Source organism: Sus scrofa, chromosome 2, assembly GCF_054392235.1.
Source record: "Sus scrofa isolate SSC_HxYL_T2T_F1_AM1 chromosome 2, Sscrofa_HxYL_maternal_Yorkshire_Landrace_v2.0, whole genome shotgun sequence".
Lineage (NCBI taxonomy): Eukaryota > Metazoa > Chordata > Mammalia > Artiodactyla > Suidae > Sus > Sus scrofa.
Genome location: NC_139384.1, coordinates 146,395,990 through 146,423,301, shown reverse-complemented (window position 1 = coordinate 146,423,301; position 27,312 = coordinate 146,395,990). Strand labels below are relative to the sequence as shown.

Sequence of the window (27,312 nt, the reverse complement as noted above, 5' to 3'; positions counted from 1 at the left end):
TTTGGGGCTCGTGAGGGAGGGAGTTTTTCTGCAGGAAATGGTTCCTCTATGCTGAACCTTAAGAAACGACTACAGCTTTTCATTAAAACTACCTAGGAGTTTCTTGATGATGGGGTGAATACTAATTCCTACCTGAGAGCTTTCCAGGGCATCTCAACTCCCATTGTTTTCCTTGATGGACACCCCTTCCTTTTCTCTGTGTGTGTTTCCCGTCCTGTGGAGTGAGGAAGAAAAATCACCTCAAAAAGTCAACACTACCGGAGAGTGAATAACGATACACAGTGGATGGCAGGATTAATGTGTTATTTGATCAAAAGACATGATTTCTCTTTCATTATTACTTAATTGTAATGCAATCCCAAACCTACAAGCCTTAATCTTCAGGGAGCTTCAGAAGTAATTTAATGTGCACACTTTTCCTGCCGAAGTTAGCATGGCTTCTTTTTGTGGTGAGCAGATGATTAAATAGAAACACTATCTCTCCCATCTAAATCCATGAAGGACACAACTTAATGCTCTTTTGAAAGAGTCTGAAGGCTGACTTGCTAGCGAGCACAGCATTTCCCAATGGGAACAGTTTAATTGTTACACTCATATCCATACGGAGGGAAAATGATCCCTTAAATCCTAGAAATATATTGTTGAATATGTAATAGCAAAGAGGCAAACACACAGGTATGTGTATTTCGTCTTACTATTGGGGCTCATTGGCCCACTGTTTTAAATCACTTATTTCAATTACAAGTTGAGCCAATTAAGGTGGGATTCAGCTGGAGGGAAACTGAAGGTAAGTTGATAGCAACGTAGGGCTTCTTTGTTTTACTTGCACCAACAAGAAAGAGCAGATGCTGCTCATCCTCAGGAAGCAAGGCTTTTTGTTTGGGGGTGCTGTTTTGGTCCCACATCTCCTCCCAACTGATAGAGCCCCAGAGATGCCGTTGTCTCCCAGGTTTGGGAATTTTACTCCTTCGGGAAAAGGAGATGATGCCTCTAGGGACTCCCGGAGGCAGGAACAACTGCCCCATCTATCCAGTTCTCTTTGCTGTAGACTGAGTTTTTGGGAAGTGTTGTAACTTCTGCTCATCGAGTCTGCTTCTGTCAGCTGTTAAATGAAGCCCACGACACAGGATAGCCTCCAGAATGTTCAGAGAGAATGAGCAGAACATGTATTGTAACTGGCTGGTCTGCTGGCCTCAGGCATCCTTGATACATGGCCCCTCCCTCGCCAGGGTCTTTGTGTCCTGGTGCTGTTCCTTCTTTCCACAGAGGAAAGGAAATCAGCCCCTCTTACGAGGCCCAGCTCTGGTTCTTACCTTTTCTCTAGAATCTTCTTTGACCGCTCTTGATCAAGTTTGCTCTCTTGCTCTGAATTCTTTTACTAATCTTGCCTGCCTTCTTTCAAAAACAAAAACAAACAAGCAAAAACTCTTCTGTTTTTATTTTAGCATAGGGATGCAGGCTATCTTCTTCATCTTTCAGTGTGTAATAATTTTATGAGGAAAATAGAGGCTTATTGAGTTTCTGAGTCAGTTGGTATTTATTTAACATTTGGTCCTAGGCATGAAGTCACCTTGGTACTTTCAAAATTCAGGCTGGACTATCATGTATTTAAGTGAGTTTTTCATACCGCGTTTCTGGTGGGTAATGAATGGGCCCTCCAGCAAACCTTAAGAGGCTTACGGGCCAAGCCAAGGTTGTATCTCCTCCACATCCAAGATAGACCTGTGTGTTCTGGGTAGTTTCTTCTTTGAACTGTAGCTCTGAATATATCCAGAACTCACAGCCCAAACCATATTAAACTCCTCTAGTAGCTTCTTCAGTCTTTATTTATTTATTTTTTTTACAAGAATCAAAACCAACAGAGTTTCCTGAGACTCAATACATACATCCAAAATCCTATCTAGGAACTAAATGGTAAAATGTTGGTGTGTGTGTGTGTGTGTTTTTCCTGAGAGTAGTGCCTTCCAAAACATTCATTGACTTAAGATTTTTGAAGTACTTGGAAAGCATTAATAAGATTTGGTTTGCCTTTCAAGTTATTATGCCAATTACTTGAATGTCCTAAGGGTAAATAAGGATTAAATGACCAATGTGTGCATGTTTGCACATTTTTAAAGCAATGATAACAAATGTGAATTTTGTTAAATTATTGTTTTATGTACGAAGACTGCCGTTGAAATAGCTTCAAGGAGTTTAGCATTTTACAAACGTAGACAAAAAGAAATGTAGCGGGGTGGGGTGCCTCTTTAATAAGAGTTGAGTAGCAGCACATGGCCTGGAATAGTAATGCAGTTCTGAATTCAGAGGAAACAATTCTGGGAGATACAACTTATTGAAATTCTGAAACTGAGTTATATTTTCCCCTTCTCCCTCATACTCCGGCCAAGATAGATACAGTAGTAAAATCAATACTGATAGAATATTATACTTGGTGGGGGGGGGACCAGGAAAGGGAGAAGGGATGTGATAACAGTCCCTAGGGACCTGCCCCCTCTTGAGGGGCAGGCATTCGTGGGAAGGTCCCCTTTCCCTTGAGCCCTGGAGGCTGTGTTGCCGTCACTCATGGGGCTTTGGGATTGGATGATGGCTGTAACACAGCCTTACTCATCCTTCCTGATTTTACTGAAATTTTCCTAAATTACTCTTACTCAAAGTTTCCAGTCATGCACCAAAGAACTGTAAATATTAATATTGGTTCCATTTAATATTGTTAGCTTTGTATGCCTTGGTGCTTGCAGAACGGAGATAGGCTTTTGAGGTCAGAAACCATTTGTTTTCAGTGTGTGCGAAGAATCTTTGAGGAAGAAACACCGGCGGTTAGCAATGGTATTGGGAGAAAAGGTGCTTGCCATCCTCCCTTGGCCCAGGGCTCAGCCTAAGAGAGCAGGATCCCACCCTGGCTGGCGGGCCCTCCCCTTTCTGCAAGCGTTGGCCCCAGATACCAAAGGCGCTCCTGTCTCTGTGAGGACAGCTTCAAATTCCAGAGAATTTAAATGCTCTGGCTTCTTTCTGCAGAGTTTGGGCATTCAGGAGGACTCAGGCTGCTGAGACTAGGCATTATTCTATTTTATTTTTTGTCTTTTTAGGGCCACACCTACAGTATATGGAGGTTCCCAGGCTAGGGGTCAAATCAGAACTGCAGCTGCCAGCCTGTGCCACAGCCACAGCAACGCGGGATCCAAGTCATATCTGCGACCTACACCACAGTTCATGGCAACACTGCTCCTTAACCCACTGAGCAAGGCCAGGCGTCGAACCCGCGTCCTCATGGATACTAGTTGGGTTCGTTAACCACTGAGCCACGATGGGAACTCCATCATTTTAAAATATTTTTATTCCTTAATGTGTCCTTGTTCTTACGCATTTGATTCAATTTAAGGAAATACTTCTCTACCCTTTCTAGTGCAGGTCGCCCCTCGCCCCTAGACTTCTTTTTGATTGATAGCTGGGGAGAAGAGCTGACCTTTGGTGGGGTTGGAGGTCTGCCCCTTGGCATCCCGACTTACTCTGGCTCCTCACTCTACAGGCGTGGAGAAAACCAACTCCCTTCTCCCTGGGAACAGACAGGGTTCGGGCTGGCTACTCAGCAGCTTCCAAGCCTCGTCTGCAGTCTAGGCCTGCATGCAGCTCGCAGCTCTCTGTTTTCTGCAGAATCTCCTCTCCTAAACCCTCCCTGGTGCCAGCTCTAGCGTTTGATTCGCTTTCAAAGACAGACAGACCTCTGGGAGAGGTGTCTCAGCAGGAGGCGTCCTTGGGCCTTTCACTGCGTGTGGTGCCCTGGAAGACAGATGACACCCCTTCTGCAAGAATCGGGGCTTCTCCCGCAGGGGCGGTGCTGGCGGCTGGGGGGGTGGTGCGCCTCTTCTTTGGTCTTGTGAACCCCCAAAGGCCTCTTCTTTGGTCCTCAAACTCTCGGCCATGGCTCTCTGCTTACTACTGTATGTCAGAGGGCATGGATATTAGTTTCTTAGCTAGAATTGGGAGAGCACAATGTCCCACCTGCCATTGTGGTTAAACCCATACTTTTCAAGGTGATCGGTGGTGGCAAATACTCTAAGTCCCAGGGGCATTGGTTGAGCCATTTCTCAGCTCCTTAGGAACTTTACTGGGCTCTGCCTACTCCTGCCCAGTGTCTCTCGAGCTTCAATGCCCTTGTGAACCACTGAAGGCCTGTTAAATGCAGATGCTGAGGCAGTCGATGTGGGGATATTGAGAGTCTGCGTTTCTCCTAAGCTCCGGGTGAGGCTGATCTTTCCTGTCCCAGAGGACACTGGGCAGAAAAGCCTTAGAGGTGTCCCCTCCCCTCTAGAAGCACACCCAAGAAGGAGGATCCAGCTGGTAATGAACTCTGGCCTTTTTCAGCTTCTTGCTTACGTGATGATGCTGATGGCAGTCAGGAACAGGAGAGAAATACGCAGGCTGCCGTCATGTGGGGAAAGGAAATAGCTTGTCATGAAATTGGCTTGGAGGGAGGGGAGCCGGGCAGGTCGGTGAGGGGAGAGGTGAATGGAAGCAGCCTGGGTTTGCAAGTCATTTTCACCTGTTTTCAAGCAAGCAGGCGGATAGGTAAACTTAGATCTCTGAACCCAGGGTTCCACCCTGGCTTACCTGCTGGTAAATCCGAAGCCCATCATCCTATGCCCTCACCATTATCACCTCTGTGCCACCCATCCTGGTGTCCTACCCAGTTTCTGTCCCCAGCGTCCAGGCAGGCTGCTTTGAGGAGCACGACTGCTGGGCTGCTGCAGTGTTTGGAGTCTTGTTTTATTTTTATCCCTCAACCGGGAAGTCACTGTCCCTATTCCTTGTGTGGGCTCTTGCTCCTCTCTCGCCACGCTTGGCACGCCTTCTGCTTTGTAGCTAGTGCTCCGTGTGCCTTTTGAGTATTTTGAGATCATAGTTGACAGTGTTTTAATTGGCTCTGAAAAGCTCTGCGACCCAGGAAAATAAACATTTATGAATTCACAACTAACCGTTATTCTTCTTCCTCTTAATTTAGCATTTACTCATCTAACTACTTTATTTATGCCTCTGCTGCTAAGTAATTGGTGCTTCTCTAGGAAACTCCCCCCACCACCCCGTAATCAGGACATGAGGCCATGCATTCTAAATGGGGCTCTGATTCCCATTTTTCGGGGGAGTTGGCAGCATCAGCTCTGCCAGGCCCCAATCATCTGCTTGATTTGTCCTCAGTGACTTGGGGGTTGTCTCTCTTGTTTCCCATTTGGAGAGAAGTAAAAGCCATGTTGGCATCAGACAGGCTCTAACAGTCCCCTATGCGTGGGCTCCACTTCCCTGTCCTGCAAGCCAGGGCCATTGTCCTTCTGCCTCCACTGCTGTGGTTTCTGCTGTGAGGCTCCTGGGCCTCGTCTTGTCACCAGTCCCCTGGGAGGGGGCCGGTACTGGCACCCAGGGCAGGGGGCGAGAGGGCCAAATGAGAAAACCATGGTGGGGCTGGGGGTGTGCTGTTGGGAGAGGAAGCAGCCCTGAGCTGAGCCCCAGAGGCTTTGAAAAAGCCATCTGCCTCAAAGAGGGCCTGGGCCTTCTCTTGTTGGTGGCCACTGGCATTTGCATCTTGGTCCCAAGTGTTCCTGGAGTCAGGAGAGCTTGGATGCAGGAAACCCAATCTCTTCCTCGTGGGATCCTGGTTCTAGAACCTCAAGTTTTCTTTCTTTGACTACGTAAAACCTGGGTGTCCTCATTTACTCTTTTGTGTAATGGGGCCTCCAGCTCACCCTGGGGACCGAGCTCCAAGCTCTGCTCAGGTGTTCAAGGGACTATAGTGAAATTCGGAAAATAAAATTAGGAGTTCCCACTGTGGCTCAGTGACAGTGAACCAGACTGGTATCCAGGAGGACGTGGGTTCCATTCCTGGCCTCGCTTAGTGGCTTAAGGATCTGATGTTGCCGTGAGCTGTGGTACTGGTCGCAGATGTGTCTCGGGTCTGGCGTTGCTGTGGCTGTGGCGTAGACCGGTGGAGGCAGCTTCAATTTGACCCCTAGCCTGGGAGCTTCCATATGCTGCAGGTGTGGCCCTAAAAAGCAAAATAAATAAATAAAATAAAATAAAATACATTTTGCTTCAGCTTAATTTTAACAAGTCTCCCTGACGGCGCTTCTGGGCTAGCAGAGAGAGGTGACACAGCCCCCAGCCTTGGAGGGACCCCCGCGAGGTGGAGAGGGGCAGAATTCTGGTGGGAGGGAGGGGTGGAGGGGCAGGGCAGCTAGCAGTTTGCCTGGTGCTTCTTCCTCTTCTCCAAGGGATGGTATCACGTACGTTGCAGAGGAAATACTCCCCGAGGAAAGAGCCTGGGTGTCGTGAGGGAGGTGGGAAAGAAATGGGGGGGGGGTGAAGCGTGACTGTTGGGTTGGTGAGTAGAAGCGCCCGGCTCTGGCCATTGAGTTGGGGGTGACATGGGGCATAGGCCAGATGCTGGCCGTCCACCTGTGCTTGCTAGCTCAGCCTTCTCTCTGCAGAGTAAAGCTGTCAGCCCTTAGACCCACTCCTAAGACTTGCAAAATGACCCACTGGGGAGAGCCAAGCTGGGCCCCTTCAGCACCTGAGTAGCCTCTAGGTCAGAAGTGCATTCGGGCCCAAGCCTGTGGGTTTCAGGGTGGGAACACGGGACGCCCCCTCCCCCGTTTGGGCTGCACATCACAGCTGCAGCCTGGCACAGCTAGTTCCGTGAGCTGCTCCCTCCGCTTCTCTGGGCTTCGTTTCCTCATGTGGAGACTGAGGGGTGCTCAGGAGGCCAGCCCCCATCCCCTTCTGGATGTCTTCATATCTGAATTCTATTGCTGCTGGCTGGGCCCCTTTAAAACAGGAGCAGAAGCCTCAAAGTATCCTTTAGGATATAATCCTCCTTCTTTCTTGATCCTGTATGGCTAAGCAACAGGTGTCAAGTCTGAAAGTCTGGTCCTCCTTGCCGTGTCTAAAATCTCCTTGCCTGCTCTTCTGGGCAGAGTAGCAGGTGAGGCATTCTCTGTGGGGCCCGTGGGTGGTGGAAGATGTGGGCTTTGTTTGACCAGAAATGTGCCCCTGTCCCTCCCTCAGCACACACCTGGGTTTAGAGAAGGCTCCCCCAGGGGTTGTTCTGATGCCACAAATACCAGCAGCCTGCTGGTGTCAGGGAGAGGAGTCTTTGGGCTGCTGAGCTGGAAAGGAACTTGAACTGACTGTCTTCTTCAGTGTCTAACAAGGGCCAACCATCTGCTGGGTGCTGGGAGGGCTTCCTACACCTTTGGACTTTGCAGAGCTGGAAAAATGAAAACTTTTATTTTTTTTTTCTCCCCACCCTTTGTTCTGTTGCAACATGAGTATCTAGACAAAGTTCTCAATGCTATTCAGCAGGATCTCCTTGTAAATCTATTCTAAGTTGTGTCTGATAAGCCCAAGCTCCCGATCCCTCCCACTCCCTCCCCCTCCCATCAGGCAGCCACAAGTCTCTTCTCCAAGTCCATGATTTTCTTTTCTGAGGAGATGTTCATTTGTGCTGGATATTAGATTCCAGTTATAAGTGATATCATATGGTATTTGTCTTTGTCTTTCTGGCTCATTTCCCTCAGTATGAGATTCTCTAGTTCCATCCATGTTGCTGCAAATGGCATTATGTCGTTCTTTTTTATGGCTGAGTAGTATTCCATTGTGTATATACACCACATCTTCCTGATCCAGTCATCTATTGATAGACATTTGGGTTGTTTCCATGTCCTGGCTATTGTGAATAGTGCTGCAATGAACATGCGGGTGCATGTGTCTCTTTTAAGTAGAGTTTTGTCCGGATAGATGCCCAAGAGTGGGATTGCAGGGTCATATGGAAGTTCTATGTATAGATTTCTAAGGTATCTCCAAACTGTTCTCCATAGTGGCTGTACCAGTTTACATTCCCACCAACAGTGCAGGAGGGTTCCCTTTTGGAAAAATGAAAACTTTTTAAAGAATAAGTTCAGCTCCCTTTTATACCTTTATTTATACTTTATCATTTCTGAAAAATAATGAAGGCCAGACTTGTAGAACAAAGGGTACGCCTTCCCACGCAAGCCTTCCACCGACACGTTCTGTGTTGTCTGTGCCGGGGTGTTGTGTCTGCGAACCAGTTTAGAACATAACTGTGAATCACAAGAACAATGATCGAAGGTCACAGAAGCATGTGGTCATGTGGCCTTGGATTTCCTGGTGAGTTGGAGGCCCGGCCCTGATGAGACACTAGATGGTAGACTTAGATCCATCGCCGTAATTAGCAGTATCTCTGCCATATTTGACGTCTAGAAAGATCGAGCTCCAGAGTTGATAGGTTAGATGCTCGTCCCAGGAAGAGGCCCCGGAGATCTGTGCGCAGGTGGGGGAGTCACCCTGCAAATAGGTTTCCGTTGTCACCTCCAGCGCTCCTCTCTATGGAACTGACAGATGTGGCTGTTTGAAAAGGGAAGAGGGGTGCAGGATTTCTTGTTCCTGGTCTCAGAAATTTCCTGCTGTCTCTTTCATCTGCTCATCGAAAATGACATACCACTGCTATTTGGTTGGCGGTTTCTTCTTCCTAATTAAAGGCAGTCTTGTTTTACTCCTAGTCGGGGAATAAGAAAACACGGGAGCGTCTGCTCTTGGCTGGAGTGAAGAACGAAGAGTGAGTGGCCTGTGGAGCCAAAGGGTGCATTTCGGGGAAGAAGTGGAGGAGTTGGTGCAGTGGGTGCCTGGGGTTGACCTGCAGGGAACTGCCATGGCCTCCCTCTGGCTCTAGGAAGTTCTAGGGTGGCACCTGGGGGCTTGATTTTTCACCTGGCAGCTGAGCCCTGATTTTCTCCTTTCCTCCAAGAGGGGCTTGAGTTGAGATGGAAACCTTTCTGAGGCCTTAGTTGAAGAGGAAAGCTGCCACTGTTACTTTCATTAAAATACTTAAAACATTAAGGGTCTGGATTGGGAGAGAAAATTTGTGTGTGTCTATTTTTTTGAGTTGAGAAGGAAGTCATCCCTGTAATTCTCAGAAAAGTCCTTTTCAAAGAATATTATGGATGACCAGCAAGCCCTTAATGGAGTAGGAAGTGGCTTAAAGAACCACGTTGGCTGGTTCCCTAGCCAACTGTGAGGGAATTGGCAGCTTGGCCCAGCAGCAGAAGTGGCAGATGCCAGCGTAACCAGCCAGGTTTTGAGCCCCAGTCTCTAAAGTATGACCTTCTTTTCTGACCACACGTCTCTCATCTCTCTCTTTTCAGGCTGAGGGTCCTCTGTGCTTTTGGTGGCTTGTTGACTGGTGGTGGGCAAGCTCCTAGTGTAGACAGCCTGATGCAGGCAGCTGTCCTGCTATGTCCTAACTGGATGCTGTGTGTCCTATTTTTCTTCTTTCTCCTCCATGATATTCATTGTTGCTTTTCAACCCCATAGTTGGTTTCTCCAGCTGGGACCCAATCATTGGTGCCCTGCCTGTCCGAGCTGCTTCCTTAGTAATCTCCAGGTCTGCTTTGACTCAAGGTCCCTTCGGGCTCAGGGGCTCAGATCTGCTTCTTCCCATTTAGCTGTGTAGCTGAGGGAAGTTCCTGGCTCTGTCCGACCTTAAGGTTAGAATCAAGTAAAATGCACGTGATACCAGCCCTGATATCAGAATTGTTATGAGGACTGAGATGTTGCATGTAATACTTGACAACTTGCTTTGAACGTGCAGGTGGAGCTGTGTTTTCATGCCCATGATCTCAGAACCCTGCTAAGTACCCACCAAGAAGACTGTGTACTTCTCTTGTGCCATAGCCTGGTGTGTCATCACCAGCTGCAGGACTTGTCACTCAATGTTTAGCAGGGTGGCTCTTGGGGTGGAGAGACCTCTTTCTGGTGGAATAGTACATAACCTGGAGTCTGGACACCCTGGATCCCCAGTGTCTAGGGGAGCTTGGCACACAGTAGGATATTCATATATTTATAAGTGAATGAGTCAGCCATCTCTTATTATTTGTTTTAGCATCATGTAGGGATTTAGACAAGGGGACTTGGGTTTCTAGAACTCCTTACAGGAGAAACCCCAGGAGGGACCTGACTGTTCTTTGATTTCCACTTAGAGTAGAATCCTGCCAGTTTCAAATCTTTCCAGCATCCTTAGTGAATCAGTAGATGCTTAAGATAGTCCTAGGGGCTGTATTTAGAGGATGGGAGTGGAATTCCTGTTCATTTGCTGTCCCCTTCATCAAGTGGTTTTGAGGATCACCTTATTCCTTCTGTGAAGAGGCCAGCATACCAGGCAGCCACACTAGACCTTCACCCAAAATGGGAACCCAGAGAGTGCAGTGCAAACTCAAATGCAGGATCTTTTGTTTATGCTTCAATATTCAGGGTCAGCAGAAATAGTCTGTGGCTCCCAGTGGGTGGAGGTGGCCGCCAACTGTCCCTACAAAGGGAGGAAAGGATTGAGGCAGTGAGAACAGAAGTTATCTTTGGGGATGTGGTTCAGTATGTGTAAGACTCTGGACGGCTTTTCTTGATGCTAAGTCTTAGGTCATTCGGAGTAAAAGCTTGCTTAAGCTGTTCTCTAATTTAAAGCTTACTCTCTAAATAAAGAAAGCAGAACTCTTGGTATTTATTTCCCTTTCTTGCCTTGCATTTAAAACATGCTAAAAAGCATCCTCTTGTAGGAAAGACCTCAGGTTTCTGTGGTTCTGCTGATGCCACATTTCGTGCATCCATTCCAGGGAGGTAGACTTTGATGTGGAGACACTGGGAGATATGACATGGGAGAGGCCTGCCAGGTGATGCTCTAATTGGAATGCTTCTAAAGTATGCCCCACTGTGCCTCCTCTTCCTCCTTCACTCTCTTCTGCTTGGTTGTTACATATGCTTCTGTTTACACTTCTGCATTTGGCTGTGAAGAATGGGATTCTATGCCTCATGCTTGGGTCTTCAGCCTCTGGCAGGATAGCTTAAGAGCATGTCTTTGTGTCCCAAAGAAGAACTTCCCACCTGACCTTCTCAGGATGCTGGGTACATCCTGATATGGACCTTGGGCTATCTGGGCCAGCTGGGACATGTGATGGTCTTAACACATAAGTATCCGTAGGTGTCCACTGAGCATCCACTGAGCACCCCGCTGTGTGCTTGGCTTTGTCTTAGGGCCAACTGGTTGAAGAGAAATGGGATTTGTGATTCTTCTCTTGGGGCTTGAGGACCAGTGGGGCATGAGGGCAGGGTAGGGAATTGGGAGGGTGATGGAACACGTGGTTATTGCTGAAAAGAATCTGAGTTAGCAGAAGGAATTTAACACCTATGTCACCCTTAGCCTAGAGGAGATGAGGTATCTTTATTGAGTAATAAGGAGGAAGTAGCTCCTGTCTTACCTGGTTCCATTGGTCCTCCCCTGACCCCAGAGCAGGATGCCTTTTCTCACAGTCCAGACTTTCTCTCTCCAGAGGGTTTGTGGCAAATGGTGGATTCAGTGTCTCAGGTCCACCCTGGCTCATGACTCAGCTGCTCTGGAGCCCTCAGAGAGTTCGTTGAGGGCTGGAAGAATCTGGCATCTCAGAGTGTCACCTCCACAGGCTGAACACAGTGGTGACTGCTATAGCTGATGATGTACAGGGCTCAGAACTTCAACCAGAGCCCATCACCCCAACATACACACACACTTCCAGAACTTGTCCTCCTGAGCAGGGCCTGCACCCCTCTGGGCTCTCTCCTGAGGTGGTTCTGCTTGATACGACCTTGACCTTCTTGTTGGTTCAGAAGACTTTGGCAATGGGAGGGGATGGCTGCTTATCATTGCTCTGTCTCATCTTGCTCACAGTGCTGTGGCATGTGACATTGTCACCTCAGTGCCCAAACTGTCATACCTGGACATCTTAGCTCTTGCTTTCAAGTCCCATCTTGAGCTGGGTGTCCATTCTTGTCCAACTGATTGTACCAACTGGGGTTTGGTAATTTGTAGGAAGAAAACAGTTCTATGGCCATTCTGACCAGGACAAAGTTAACTGTGATTCATTATATATTGGAGATGAAAATGCAGAATAAAATTTAAACCTCATCACATTCAGAATGACTCTTCTTGGGTCAAGAAAGGAAGGTCCTGAGCTCCAGTATGTAGGAAACTCATGTGTGTGGTGGGCTGACGTCTCACCACAGGATAATGAGAAAGGAAAGGAAATAATCACAAACAGAGCTCTAAGAAATCACCTATGCACCTGCACAGGGTGAGCATTGAACGTGGTAGGGAACACGTGTTCAGTTAGCAGCGTGGGCCCAGCCATGGGTACACGAGAGTTGAGGCCAGAGAGGCACTGGGTGGGAGGCAGGCTTGGGAAGGACCTTTTTGAGGTGGAGGGCCTTGGAGAGGCTGGCAGAGATCTGGGTATGGAGAACAGCCAAGTATTTCAGGAGGAGGCACCCTCCACGTGTTGCTGTGGGCTGGGGCAGGACTGTGTCTGAGGAGGGGCGAGGAGAACACAGACTGGTGGGCGTGGATACCGAGGCCTGGCAGCCGAGTGATGCATCAGGGACCTTGGTGGCCACAAGCAGAATCACCTTCCCGTGTGTTTGTGTACAAAGAAGGGTTATATTGAGGCCCCAGAGACACTCTGCAGCCGAGCAGGCTGCCTGGGCGGGCACAGGGCAGAGCGTGGTCAGGCAGCCCGTCTCCTGTGTCCCCTGTGTCCCAGCTGCATCATCTCTTGCCTCTGCCTCACCTGTTCTCTCTGAAGGCCAGCCTTTCCGCAGACCTGCAAATCCTGTCTCACAGCCTTTGCTCTGTAACATGAGTCCTGTGGTGCTGGCCCTGGCACTACACCAACCCCCAGATCCAGGGCCCAGGACCACCCCCTCAAGGTCTCACTTCTGTGAACCTGGTTGGCTCCACTTGGACAAGCGTCTGCCGGGGTCCCATCATCTGTGGCCAGCTCCCTGGAGGTGAAGTTACATTCGGGGGCTCTGAGCAGAGGCTGTGGGTGTGGGCCTGGGAGGCTGTAGTGAAAGCGTGAGAGAGCGGTCATCATGGGTGAATGGGGCTGGTGAGGCCAGGAGCCAACCTCCCTCCTCTCGGAGCGCAGAGTGATGGGTGCTGTTTTCAGAAGCGTGGGCCCTTTATGAAGCTGAGTTTTCCCATCTTCACGGCTGCGGCGGGCGGGGGAGGGGCGGGGGGGGGCGGTCGGAGGATGTGGTCTTAGATCTCTCTCCAGCTCTGTGTGCCCAGTCCCCTCTCCCTGTCTCACCATCACCACACTGCCTGGCCTGTCTGCCCCTGGGCAGCTCGGAGGCCTGCCTGCCCCTCCCTGGGTTATGCAGACAGCCAGGCTCTGAAGGATGCCTGACTTCCATGGACTGACTCAGGTCATATCAGCCCCCGTCCTGACCACCACCCCCAGTCCTCCTGCTGCCTGTGTTCACACCCAGCCCCCTAAAGGGGACTCAAGGGGCACAGGCTTTGGGGACGGGAGGTGGACATGTGACCCCAGAGCTCGCATTTCTTGTAGGGCAGGACACTCCTTTGTTCAGCTTTGACGTTTAGCTGGAGTTGTTCTTGGGAAGAGAGAAGGATGGCACAGGGTGGGAGGAGGGTGAGGGGATGGGGCTTCATGGGTTTACCAGATGTCTCTTCTTAGAGGGTCCACCACCCTGTGGAGTCCAGGGGACAGCATCACCATTGAGCTGCCTTGGGATAATTGGCCAGTCATCACGGAAGAGCAGACATAGTAGGTGTCCCCCCTCCCCCTTCTGGGACTGAGCTTTGCTCCCAGCTAGGTGCAGAGTCTTGTTTCGTTAGGAACGTGGTTTTGCTATCATGCCTATTTCTGTATAACCAAGAGTTACAGAGTGTTGGGGAACCGAAGATACCTCCAAGGTAGGGGATGTCAGAGCAGGGTGGCGTCAGGAGCTCAGAGCTGGGAGGAAGTTCCTAGTAGGAATTCTAATTCCTGGTATAGCATCCTTTGAATTCCGCAGCTGTTAAAGTGGATAACATTGATAAACAGCTATCATTTTGTCAAAGGTTTTCATGAAATAAGAGCACAACTTCATCAACTTCTCAAAAAAGATCCTGACGTCCCATTACCTTGCTGATTTTATACACGTGGAAACCAAGATGATGGGTGAGTTGTCTGAGGTCTCCCATGTGTTGAGTGGTGGAGCTGGGCTTCGCACTGGCTTCTGACTGTCCTGCTGTGCTTCTCACAAGCTCCAGCTGTGCTTTTGACCTCCCTCCCTTACATATGCTTAAGGCTAAGGAAAGGACATTCGATGATGATGAGCTTTGAAGGCCAAAGCCGACATTATCACATCAGAGAAGGTATCCCCACCTCCGAGAGGGCAGCAGAGCTTGAGGTAGCCTCCTGGGGCCAGACCGTGGGCAACCTCTTGACCTCGTCCCTGTGGTGGGTGTGGCAGAGCATGCTTTGTCCATATTTGTACCCAACACACGCACCTTTCTCTTAACTTCTGCCACCATGGGAAAGGGCCTCTGGGGCACCATTGAACCCAGGAGAACTAACATCGCTCAGTCAGTTTTCTTCTGTTTTTCAAGGAGGCCTGGTGGGACTTTACAGCTACTGTCCTGTGGGGCCCAGAGCATCTGCCCTCAGGTGGGGCAGAGCCTGGCCAGGCTCCCCCGCTATGCCTCTGCGCATGGAGAGCTGGGTGTCTGGGCTCCTGGTGGAGACCTAAGCATGATGGCGCATGATGCTCTCTGTTTCTGCTTCTGAGAATTGGCCTTGGAAAGCGTCTAAGGGTTTATGAGTAGAGTCTCCCTTTCAGAAGCTGGACTCCAGGACCATGACTTTAGGGAAGAGGCAAGATTCCCAGCATCGGCGACCGAGACGATGGAGGTGGTTACTGGCAGATACCAGTTTCTGGAGGTTCAGGAATCCTAGTGGGGATATGGTGTTTGCCGACTCTTCTACCAGCCAGTGGAAGAGAGCAAGGGGGTCAGTGCTAGGTTACAAGCTCCCTCTGGTCCTGCTGTTGAGGGGCTGTCAGTGAGAGCAGTCCTCTCTTTGCCAGCAGTGGGAGCGCTAGGGCAGCGCCAGGTACATGGAGTGCTGAGGTTGGCCAGCTGTATGAGCAGATGGTGGCACCTGGATGCTGACCTCATCCAGGTAGGGGAGGAGGGCAGGGCAGCTCTGGGGCGGGGTGGGGGGTGGAACACCGAGGGGAAGGAATCCCAGCATTTAATTGTGCTGGGTGCGGTTATTCAATGGGCAGCCCCAGGGGGTCAGAGATAGTCAGAGAAGACAGCCTGGGAGGGTGTAAGAAGAGGGGCGAGGGGACGGCTCTGGCCGGGTGTTGGTGGTTCATGACTGACATTGTGCCAGCTGATGGACCCGTCTGTCCATCCTGTCTCTGCCCATCATTGCCCACCAGGGCAGCAGAACTGCTGGCCCCTCCCTGCTCTAGACATCCCGAAACACAGATGAGCACCTCTTCAGTTCTGGGCACTTTGCTCGGGGCTGGAGGCAGAGTGATGTCTGACAGTCCGCCAGATGCTGTGAGTGGCACCTTGTCAGTTTCAGCAGCCACCGAGCACCCTGCCTCTGTCAGGCTCCTGGCGGTCTTACAGGGGCTACCCTGAATCCCACCTGAAGCTGGGGAAACTGAGCTCAACATCAGCCCCTTGGAGCTGGAGACTCAGGGTGCTGGGGCCCAGGTGAGCACTTTAACGGCCCCTCAAAGCCAGCTCCTTGGCATCAGGACAGTCACCTCATTCTCCCCATCCCTGGGGAGGTGCCCAGCTCTGGCTGCCCACCTGTACCCAGTGGCTGCTGAGATCTGCAGAGATGTGGATGCTGGGGTGATACTGATCCCCAGGGAAATAGAGCCCAGGCCTGCCCAGCCATCCCCCCGCTTGACTAAGTCTTGCTGGGAAAGAGAAATGGGTGCCACCGTGTACAGTGTCTGCCTGGCAGAGCCCTGCCGACCCTTGCAGAAGCCGCGGCAGTCCAGCAGAAACTGGCCGGTGCCTCCACCCAGCAGAGGGAGGGCCCCATTCTGGAAGTGCCGCATTCTGGGGGAGGGAGTTTGTAAGATACTTGGTTAGCCCAGTGGTTCCCAGTCACGCCCACACAAAGGAACCTGCTTTGTAAAAATACAGACGTGTGTGTCCCAGCCCTGGAGGTGATTTAAGTGGTCTGGGGTGTGGCCTGAGCTCTGGGTTGTTGAAACAATCCCTGTTCAGAAACCACTGGATGAGCCTTCGGAAGAAGTGCAGACAAAATGCCCATTTCTCTCATCATTGTCCTCAGCAAATGCTCTTCAATGGGGGAGATGCACCAGGCTGTTGGAAAGAAAGCTCCCAAGTGCGGGGTCCCTCCGGGAGGCCTGGGTGGCTAAGACGGGCCTGGCTTCTGGCCTGGCTCCTGACCTGGCAGGTGGAGGGGCGGGCATCTCTGCAGCCGAGAAGTGATGTCTGTGACCTTCACACACACCTTTTCCCACAACCACCTTCCAAGCAGCACCTTGGAGGTCATCTCTCAGCAGGTGCAGCCTCTCCACTTGGGTGCAGCAGGAGAAGGACAGGGAAAAAACTATCGGTTTGGCCTGGGCCTCTCCGAAGGGCCAGCCACTAAGTGATGGCTGACCAATCAGTCCAACTCTGCTGACCAATGAGTGCCTTTCTGTCTCTTTGACTCTGTTATAAAAGAAAATTGAAAAAGAGCCTTATTGTGCCTTAAAGGCTTTTTAATTATATATAACTCATTTAATTTAAACTACTTTAGGTTCCATTTTTAATACAAGTTAATAGTGGTACAATGAAAGTGCTTTCGAATCAAAGTGTGTTTGTGGATTTATCTCCCTGTGCAGAAGCAGATACCCGTGGGAGCCTGGGCCAATTACTCAGACAAGAATCAAAAGTCACCACGTCCTGAGTGGGAGGCATGGTGGGGAGGCTCTTGGGAGGGAAGAGGCATCGGAGGCTCCTCGGGGGCGGGGTGCCGTGAAGATTGAAGGGGGTGGGTGTGGAGAGGGCTCTGCAGACAGAAGAGCCATTCTGATGCTCACTGCCATTTCTGAGTCATAACTGCTTCCCTTGCTGGTTGTGACAGGTGGTGCCGCAACTATGGATGATGAGATGATGATGGAGACAGGGTTGGGGGGGGTGGCTCCAAGGGATGACTGAATGGTCCTGATCAGGGGACAGTCGCACTCTACACAGCAGGGGACACGTCTGTACTCAAATAACAGTCCCTGGAGGGAGGCTGTCTGACCACCTCATCTGAAGTAGAAAACCCTTTCCCCTCTCATTCTGTCTCTCTTCCCTGCTTGCTTTTGACCATGGCCCTTCTTACGATGACATGTTCTATACCTTTTACTTACTTGCTTGTCTGTCTGCATGAGATCATAAGCTTCATACAGACGGTGGCTGTGGTCATCTCGTCATTGCTGTATCCCCAGGATGGTAAATATTTATTGAATGAGCAGCTACATGGGCAAATGAAGGTATGAGTAAATGAACTGGGGAGGAGACTTGGCAGGAGCCTGGCTGGGAGCCCTGGGTGAGGGGCTGGGTGTCCTGGGGAGAATCATGGTGATAAGAAGAGCAGGAAAAGGCCTGACAAAACTGCTTCTGCCAGGGTGAGCCTGCAGAGGCTGGAAGTAATGAATGAGGATGTGAAGGAGGACGCCCAGGAGGACAGAGGGACCACTGGGCAAGCAGGAGGGGACATGTTTCTGGGCAAGATGAGACACTCCAGTTGTGACACTTGGACTAAGGGCTCTTTACTATTTATTTTGGGGAATGTGACAGTGCCTGTCCTTAGACAGCAGCCTCTTTGGGTGTTTCTAGGCTTATTCCTATCAGGACTGCCTGGTCCAGCCCTGGCCTGTTCTGCCTTTCCTGGTTGCCCATCTTCTTACCTATTCCAACCTCTTCTCTTCCTCACTTGTGCCCATAAAGAGATATGTCTGTGCTGGAGACTTAGGTTCAAATGAGGGGGGGCATTAGCCAATGACTAATATCATTTTGGTCTGCCACGCAAATTTCAGCTACCCTTTCAAACTCAGCTTCTCAAACTGTAAGCCTGTGAGCGATGCAGAGAATGATGGACAAGCCTTTTAGAAAATAGGCAATGGACAACTTCCTGGTTACTTTGCTAATGTGATGGAAGGGGCCAAATGGCAAATGAATGAATGTAAAAAAAAATACAGCTTGATTGTTTGTCACACATTTATTATTCAATAAATATTCTCTGGCTGGGGGGAGGTGAGCGTAGAACCTCACCATGGCCCTGGAACTTTTTGTGCCTTGAAGTTAGATCATGTGTCTGTGACCCAGCCCCACTCTATGTGTAAAACCAAGAATCAAAAATAGACTCAGACATGAGAACTGCACTGCAGGGCAGCTGTTCTTCATTTGTCTTTTAATTTTTCAGACACAGGTTATTCTAAACCTCATCGTGGGCTTGCAGCTGGCAGAAGGACAAAAGTAACAGATTTGAATATCACATTAAACAGGTTGATGCTAAGTTCCATTACCTATTGGATGGTACCTGAAGGGGATAATGAAAAATTACAATGTAAACTACTGTCCCTTTTCCTCCCAGAGGCCCTCTGCCCTCCCGCAAATACTCACAAGATGGTCTTAATTGTCGTGTTGCATGTGGACGGTTGGAACAGAACCAGCACAGGACAGGACAATGGGTGGATGCGAAGCTTCTCAGAATGAGGAAGGCATCCCAGGATGTCCCTGATTCTGTGGAAACTTAGCCAAAAAGGGAAAATAGAGAAAGTCAGGCTTACGAGAGTTAGTGTGTTCCACCAGCCTAGAGGGGAAGCTCACTCACTCTGTGATCTCCTCAAAAGATCATGACATAAAATGATTTCATCCTTGCATCCTATTCATCTAGGGCCGGGATAGGCCAGGCCCTGAGCTGGGGCAAGAGAGGAATGAGATGGGGCAGTGGGGAGACAGATGCTTCTCCAATGATGACGGTCTTAGGTGTTGGGTGGCTCAGCTCTGCGGGTGATGGGCTGGGCTTTGTGGAGCCTTCCTGATGTCTCTGGAGGTGAGGACCTTAACGAAGTGGTCCCTGGCTGCTGAGTTAGAGCCCCAGGCTGCTACTCCTGCTTGCCCTGTGCTTAGCATAGTCCTGCGTGGTGATGGCTTGTTCTCAAGCTGAAATGTGGATTCTTTCCAAATCACAACCTTAGTTTGTAATTGGTTGGGTTGTCAGAGGAAAGAAACTGGAAGGTGCCCCGTCTTTCCCTCTTGGTCTTTTCATCTGGCTGTGTGCAGGTGGTTATGTTTTAACAAGGTGAAGTGATCAATTAGTCACTCACGTTTATTCCATCCAATGTAATTTAATGTTTTCTCGTACTGTCACCTTGGTAGATTCGCCATGGAAGACAACCTTACATTCAGAGCCAACTTTTCTTTTTAATTATAAAGTAATAACCTTTACAATATAGCTTTAAATAACACCGAGAATTTTAAAAATCCCCAATTCCTCATGTGATACTCTGTTCATTCTTTATTTTTAAAAACAAGAAAATTAACACCCAAGTCATCTTCGTTTCTAAAGGCCTGGTGAATATCCTCATCTGTTCTTTTTTCTCTGGTGTCTTGTAGTCACCGTTCTATCTTTCTCTTTAGAGGATCACACATTTGTCCTCGACAGCGCCCCCTCTATTCCGCACCAGGAAGCACTGAGCAGAACTGCCTGTCGGATTCTGCCTGTTTCTGAGTTGTCACCTGAGTCACCCTGGCTGGGTTGGCTGGTCCCCCCCTTCCCAGATGGGTAACCTGGAGTGGGAGGAATCTGGGTGGCTCACTCAGGGCTGCAGCTGGTGGAGCACTTTGCCAATAAAATCAGGCCATTCAGACCTCCTGGAGGCTGTGAGGGTCTTGTTTCAGTATCCCTCATGAACGTAATGAAATTGATGTTCCCACACATGTGCCACAGGGAGGCTTTTGGTGGGTTTATATCAACGACTTTATGTGATTATAGTTGATTTATAATGCTATGCTAATTTCTGCTGTACAGCAAAGTGACTTAGTTATATACATATGTGCTTTTTTCCAGTGACTTTTTTTTAAAAAGTACCTTAATCATAAAGAGATTCCTGTGATATTTTTTCAAAATTATCCATATATAATCTCTTCCATTTGTCTTGATAAGCCTCTGTTAAACACTTGTGTCCTGTGTAAACACCAGTTTGCTTACACTGATCCATTTATTGCCGGGCAGGAAATAGAAGGGGCGCAGCACCTGCTCACTGTATGGTCCACGTTTCAACCCCTAGAAGGTCACTTGTATCACCTGTGTGGTCATGCCTCCCCACCCCTACCCCTACCCCTTCCATTTTTGGTGTCCTGATAGAGGCCAGGGGGGCCTCAGTGGATGAGCCAGCCTGCGGGCTGAGAGGCAGAGGGTCCACGCCTGTACCTAACTACCTAAGCATCTTGAGATATGGGGCTGCCTGCTGTGCCTCTCCCGCCTTTAAGGCAAAAAGGCAATCTGCTGGCAAGGACACACACCTCTCTACCCACATGGCTCCCAGAACATGGGCTCTTCTCTGTGAGATGCGAGATGAGCTCTGTCTCCTCCACTAGACGGTCTTCCTCAGGGCCAGCAGCCCCTCGTTGGTAATTTCCTTAAGTGCTTGTAGTGGACTCCACTTGACCAAAACTGATGTTCAGACTGCTCCTACGCCCCCTGGAATTCCTGTTATTAGCTGGATTATTCACCTTGGCTCTCAATCTAGCTTTTGAGTTTAGGGTTAATCCCCTAACCCTCTCTTCATCTGGCTTTGATGGCCCTGACGTGACGTGCTGGGAAATCTAACAGTGCAGTGGTTTTTCTCCTGCCATTACCAAACCATTGAAAAGAGATATAGTGTACAGATGCTCAGGGTGTGCTCAGTTAATGGGAGCCAGGGATGGAATACATGCTATGTAAGCCTTCGCTCTGTTTAGCCGTGTTCTGTCTGTCCAAGCGAAGGCTTTCATTGCAAGACGGTGACTTGCCAGCAAAAACCAAAGTCTTTAAGAGTCAAGTTTTTAAAATTCAGATGAATAAATGAAAAACTGGGGAGAAAGGTTGTTAAAGAAGCATTAGTTTTAAGAGCATCTCAGATGGGAAAACCTTAGACTTGAGATGTCAGAATTTCAGTAGTGAGGAGTGCTGTTGGCAAAGCTTCCAGCCCAACTGTACCAAATGGTTTAGCAATTGGGCTTCTCTTGGAAGCTTCTTCAGGCAGTGGGAGGCTGAGGAACTGTGAGGCAGGGGGCTTCCTCAGCTCCTCTAATGCTGAACTGAGGTGCTGCCAGTCTTGGGATTAATACCAGGACATTGGCAGGGGCTGGGGGCCCCGCAGTGGCCCACCTCAGCCGGCTGTGCCCCAGCTGTACCTGACTCACCTCTGCCTTGTTTCCAAAGACCCGGCCATGTCAAGCTCTGTTCAGCTTGTCGTTTTCATGGTCTTCTCTTCTGAGGAGTGGGTGCTTGATCCCCACTTTGCTAATCCACAGAACCAGTTATTTTTCCAGAAGCCACTGAATCCCATGACGTTTCTAGTGACAGACTGAGACCTTCTAATCAAGGAGATCAATAGACGAGGAGGGGTGAATCTGATCTGTGGCTGAGCTCCAACACCCTTTTCCTGAACCTCATGTTCAGCCTAGGATCCTGGCCATGGCCTGCGATGGACCAAAAGGATCTAGGCACGGAATAGGAGCATCTTCATTTGTACTCTTTTAGCACCTCTCAAACTCCTTTTTTGGTAGCTGAGAATCCATAATAGATTTTTGGATTATGAAAAATATTACTCAGCACTCACATTATATTGATTCAAAAATAAAGATTATGCAGTTCTGCTGCACGATAAAATACAGCTTTATGGAATGGTAATTTTTTACTTAAGTTCTTCTACATTATAGTGGAAGATAATGGATTCAGGAAGGGCACAATGAGGAATAAAGCTGTTGTATTGTATTGGTTAAATGACATTTTAAATGATTTGGCTGTCAACTTCGTGGAAAGGTTATGAACAGTAAATGAAAAATCTAAAATTAATTCCCTACTTCAAGAAAGTGTGATTTATACCATAATAAAATTAGATTTTTAGTTAAGGAAATTTAGTCATTAAGTAATGCCCATGTGCTAACTCTCATTTATAACCATCTGGTTTGAAGCTTCTGCAGAAAATAATTTCTTCCTTAGGCAAAGCATCCGGGACCTTGGTGTCATTTCTGTCAGTGAATTCTGTTCTGCACAGGTCTGCTACAGCTTTTGGGGGCGTGCTTTTTCAAATACTGAGAAGACATTCTTATTTGGCCACAATCATTGACAGAGACTTTGAGATTTTACCATCTTTCTCCCTTAGTAGTAGTTACCTTCATTAGTGGCAGTAAAGAGGGTGATGGCCACCATTTAGGGACCTCTCTATGCCAACCACCATGCTAAGCATGGTACAGGTTTATTATTATTTCATGAAATCATCCCAACAACTCTATGAAGAAGACACCATGTCTGCCCTTATTTCACAGATGAGCAAGCTAAGGCTCCAAAGGTGATGGGGCCTTAGCTGTCGTGAAAGCCAGCATCCAGCCCAGATCCATCTGACTTCAGAGTCCTACCTTTTAGTCCCTGACATGTGTCTCATAAATATTCCCCAAGTATTTGTTTTGAGGCAGCAGGGAGTCCTGGTAGGCTTTCTGAGACTTGAGCCTAACCTTGACTTAGTCACTGAACTTCTCTGTGATCATTCAGCAAGCTACAGCTTTTCCCTCTGTAGAAACTCCTTCACCTATAAATTAGGGAGTGCGATTTGTTCCTTCTAGTCAACAAGTTTCTGCTGTATACTCTTGGGTGTTTGTCCTATTATATTTTAAAATAGTTGATGGAAGCACATCAAATATATTGGAAAGTGCACACATCTTAAGTGCAGAGCTCCATTCATTTTTACAAAGTGAACACACTCAAGTAACTACCACTAAGATCCTAATTTAGAACATTCACCAAACCCCAGAAACCACTTTGTATCCCCCTGTCATTATCCTCCCAAAGGTGACACCAGAGATTGCTTTGCTTGTTTCTGAAATGTATAGAAATAACAACCTATACATTGTACTGTTTTGTATCTGCCTTTTTTTTTTTTTTTTTGTGCAACAGTATGTCTGCAGGGTTCATTCAAGTTAATGCATCTTATTGAGTCAGTTTGTTTGCATTGCTGTGAGATTTCCATTGTATGGCTATGCCAAACTGGATCCATTCTACCATTGGGGGTCATTTTGGTTGTTCCCTGTTCTTGGCTGTGGTCAGCATTCTTATACATGTTTTGACACTCAAGAGAATGTACTTAAGTTGGACTTTTATCTGGAAGAGGAATTGTAGGGTCGGTAAGGCAGAAATAGCACTACTTATTTAAATAAATTTAATATAAGGAATTGGTTACCAAACATTAAAGGGTTAAAAAAGGACCACTTTATTAACTAATGTTAACTAAGAGCAATAATTGGAGGAACCCCAGAAGCCTGAGGCTCAGGATAATCCTGCTGGTGCTGGTTCCTCCAAGACTGTGAAAACTGTAGATATTGTATTATATTAAATTATAAATAATTATAAATTATATAGCACATACAAATTATGTATATTATATATAATATATATTATAAAATATATTTGTATTATTATATATTATTAAAATTGTAGTTATTTTATAGCTCTGTATCCTTATAAGCATTTTGTGTTTATTACTGGTTTTGCTTTGTTTTATTATTATTTTTTTCTAAGGGGTGTAGCTGTATCCCATTGTGGTTTTAAGTCATGAAGTTCCTATTCAAGCCTTTTGCTCATTTTTCGGTTAGGTTATTCGTATTTGTCTTACTTGTCTGCAAAAGCATCTTCTATATTCTGAATGAATGCTTTGTTGGGTATATAGATATATTGCAAATATATTCCCTTAATGGCTCAACTTCTCACTGTCTTAATCATATCTTTTAAGGAGCGAAGTCTCCATTTTTAAAGAAGTCCAGTATATAATTCTTTGCCTTTGTGGTGCTGCCCCTCACATCCCAGATAATGTGAGAAAAAAAGGATGTATACATGTATGTATAACTGGGTCACCTTGCTGTACAGTAGAAAATTGACAGAACACTGTAAAACAGCTATAATGGAAAAAATAAAAATCATTATAAAAAAAGATTTAAAAAAAAGTTGAGCCTCAACCTGGGAAAAAAAGAAAAAGAATATCGTTAATGTACTGTATGTGTCAGAGTTTTAAAAGTACTTAATCATGATAGTAATCATTTATTTATGCATTTAACAAAGTTATTAAAATGAATGCATGTAAAAAAAAGAAATTTTTACTCACTTAAAGGTCATGAAGATGTTCTTTCTCTGTGTCTTCTAGAAAGAAACGTTGTTTTACCTTCAACATATAGATCAAGAGTCCACCCAGAAATGGTTTTTCTATTTGTTGTAAGGTGGGAAGTCTTTTTCTGCCTGTGGGTATCCAGTAGATCTAGCTCGGTCTGTTGTCAAGCTGCTCTTTTCCATTGCATTACGTGGACATCTTTGTCATAACCCCAGAAACTGGATACATGCAGTTTCTTGCTTGACTTCAGATTCTGTATACCTTTCTTCTAACCACCATCCCCCCTTTTTTTCTTGATCAGCTTTCTTAGGGATCGAATTTATTAATCTTTTCAGAGAACTAAATTTTGGGCTTATTTTTTCATGGTACAATTATTTTCCTCTATTTGATTGATTTCTGCTCCTCTTGTACCTCTTTCCTTCTACTTTTTTGTGGTCCTAAATTGGCCTTTTCTAGCTATTAAAGATAGAAGCTTAGGTCACCTTATTTTTTTTTCTAACATAGGTACTTAAGGCTATCATGTTCCTTTAAACACTTTAGCCACATATCACAATTTTTAAATGCTGTTCATTCATCCGTCATTCAGATTTCCTTTGTGTGTGTGTGTGTGTGTGTGTGTGTGTGTGCGCGCGCGCGTGTTTATATCCTTTGAGAATTTTCTCTTTGGAAATTATACAATATACTTCCAAATCCATGAGTAAATATTTGAAGATTTTTCTCCGTATCTTCTGTTAACTTATTTCTAATTTAATTTCACCTTAGTCAGAAAACAATGTGTGTGTTATCTATGTGTTTTCATAATTTGAAACTTGTTGAAACTTCCCAGGTGCTCAGAATATGGTCACTTTTTATAAACATTGGACACTTGAGTGCACATCAACTAGATGAAGTTTGTTATTTATGAGGGTCAAATATACTATATTGCTACTGGTTTTTTCCTCTACTTATTGCTGTCGTTTAGTGGCAGAAGTTTTCTTAAATTCTCTGATTATTGTGAATTTGTTACTGTGGATTTCTTCTTTTAATTTTTATTTTATTTTATTTATTTTGATTTTATTTTTTATTTTTTTGTCTTTTGTCCTTTTCTAGGGCCATACCCATGGCATATGGAGGTTCCCAGGCTAGGGTCTAATCAGAGCTGTAGCTGCTGGCCACATCCACAGCCACAGCAATGCCAGATCCTTAACCCACTGAGCGAGGCCAGGGATGGAACCTGCATCCTTAGTTCCTAGTCAGATTCATTTCCACTGCGCCACAACGGGAACTCCTAATTTTGATTTTATATATGTTTAGGCTGTGTAATTAGGGGTGTACAAGCTGAGCATTGCTATTTATTCTGTTAAATCGTCTTTTTATCATTATGAAGCATCCCTCTTTGTCACTGCTAATGATTCCTGCTTTAGGGTCAACTTTCTCTTGGCTGGAGTTCATTGGTTTATCTTTTTTTTTTTTTTTTTTTTTAACATTTGGCCTCTGTTTTGCTGATAGGCAATGTATAGTTAGATATTGCTTTAACTATTGTGTCATCCTTTGTATTTTAGTTGGATTATTTGGTCCACTTTTACTGTAAATGGGCTAAATCTAACACAATAGTCTCTCTTCTTTATCCGCCCCCCACTCTTTTTTATCTTTTTTGGATTCATATTTTGTGATCCCACTCCTTTGACCTTATAGCCCTACTTTCACCATTTTTTTTTTTTGTTTGGATCATAAATGATTATAGCACTTAAATTCCATTTGACCTTCTGAACTTTTGTGATCATGTCGTCATGCATTTTAGTTCTACAGATAGTATTCCCTTCGAGGGCACTATTATTGTTGTGTTAAGCCGCCAAAATTAGACTATTCATTTTTAACCCTTTCTGGTTTTCTTTAATCTTTCTTGAATAACTATGCATTCATCTGAAAATTTCTCCTTTTGTCCAGAGTATTCCCTATATTGTTCTTAGTATTAATCTGCTCGCAATATATTCTCTCAGCTTTTGTCTGTCTAAATAAATCTTTATTTTACCCTAAGAATATCCATGTTTTCACTGGATATAAAATAATGAGTTTTTTTTTTTTCAGAATTTCAAAGATGTCATTCCATTGTCTCCTGGTTCCATTATTTTCTCCTGAAAAGTTGGCTATCAAATGTTATTGTCACTCTACTGTAGAGTAATATGTCCTCTCCATCTCCCCCACCTGCCCTTTGGCTGTTTTAAATGTTCTGTTTTTGTCTTTGAATATTCAACTGAATTTCCATGAAGATTTAGGGATGGTTTTCTTTGTATTTCTCTTGCTGAGGGTTTGTAGATATTCCCAAACCTCTGGCTTGATACCTTTCATCAATTTTGGAAATTTTTTGACCAGTGTTTCTTCAGATATTGATTCTGCCCAATTTCCTCTCTCCTTTTATATTGTAACCTCAATTACATGCTTGTAGGAACTTTTTTACCATGTCCGTCATCTCTCATACTCCTGTGTTCTGTCTTAATATTTTCCTTTCAGATGTTTAGTCTGGTTATTTTCTACTGACTTAGTCTCTATCTTATTAATCTCCTCTTTAGGTGTATTTAATCTTCTGAGTCTCTATCTTATTAATCTCCTCTTTAGGTGTATTTAATCTTCTGTTAAATTCATCTCTTGAATATTTCACTTATTTTTCAGTTCTAGAATTTCCATTTTCTTCTTCCTCTTCTTATTTTTGCTTTTGGGCTCTCACCTGTGACAAATGGAAGTTCCCAGGCAAGGAGTTGAATCAGAGCTGCAGCTGCCAACCTATGCCACAGCCAGAGCAATGCAGGATCCAAGCTGCATCTGTAACCTACACCACAGCTCATGGCAATGCTGGATCCTTAACCCACTGAGCATGCCAAGGGTCAAACCTGCATCCTCATGGATCCTAGTTCTATTCATTTCTGCTGAGCCACTATGGGAACTCCCCAATTTTTATTTTAATTTTGATTTTATGGTTAAATTCAACATCTTTTATTTTCCCAAACCTATTGGTCATAATTATTCTAGAGCTCGTGACTGGTGATTCTAAAATCTGGCTAACCTATG

The 27,312-nt window shown here is 46.6% G+C and overlaps 1 protein-coding gene across 3 annotated transcripts in view; it reads left to right on the top strand.

Annotated features, from left to right (window-relative positions):
* The window catches only part of FSTL4 (follistatin like 4), a 725,863-nt gene that overhangs the window by 309,857 nt on the left and 388,694 nt on the right, over positions 1 to 27,312 (top strand). The gene's annotated exons all lie outside the window — the stretch shown is intronic.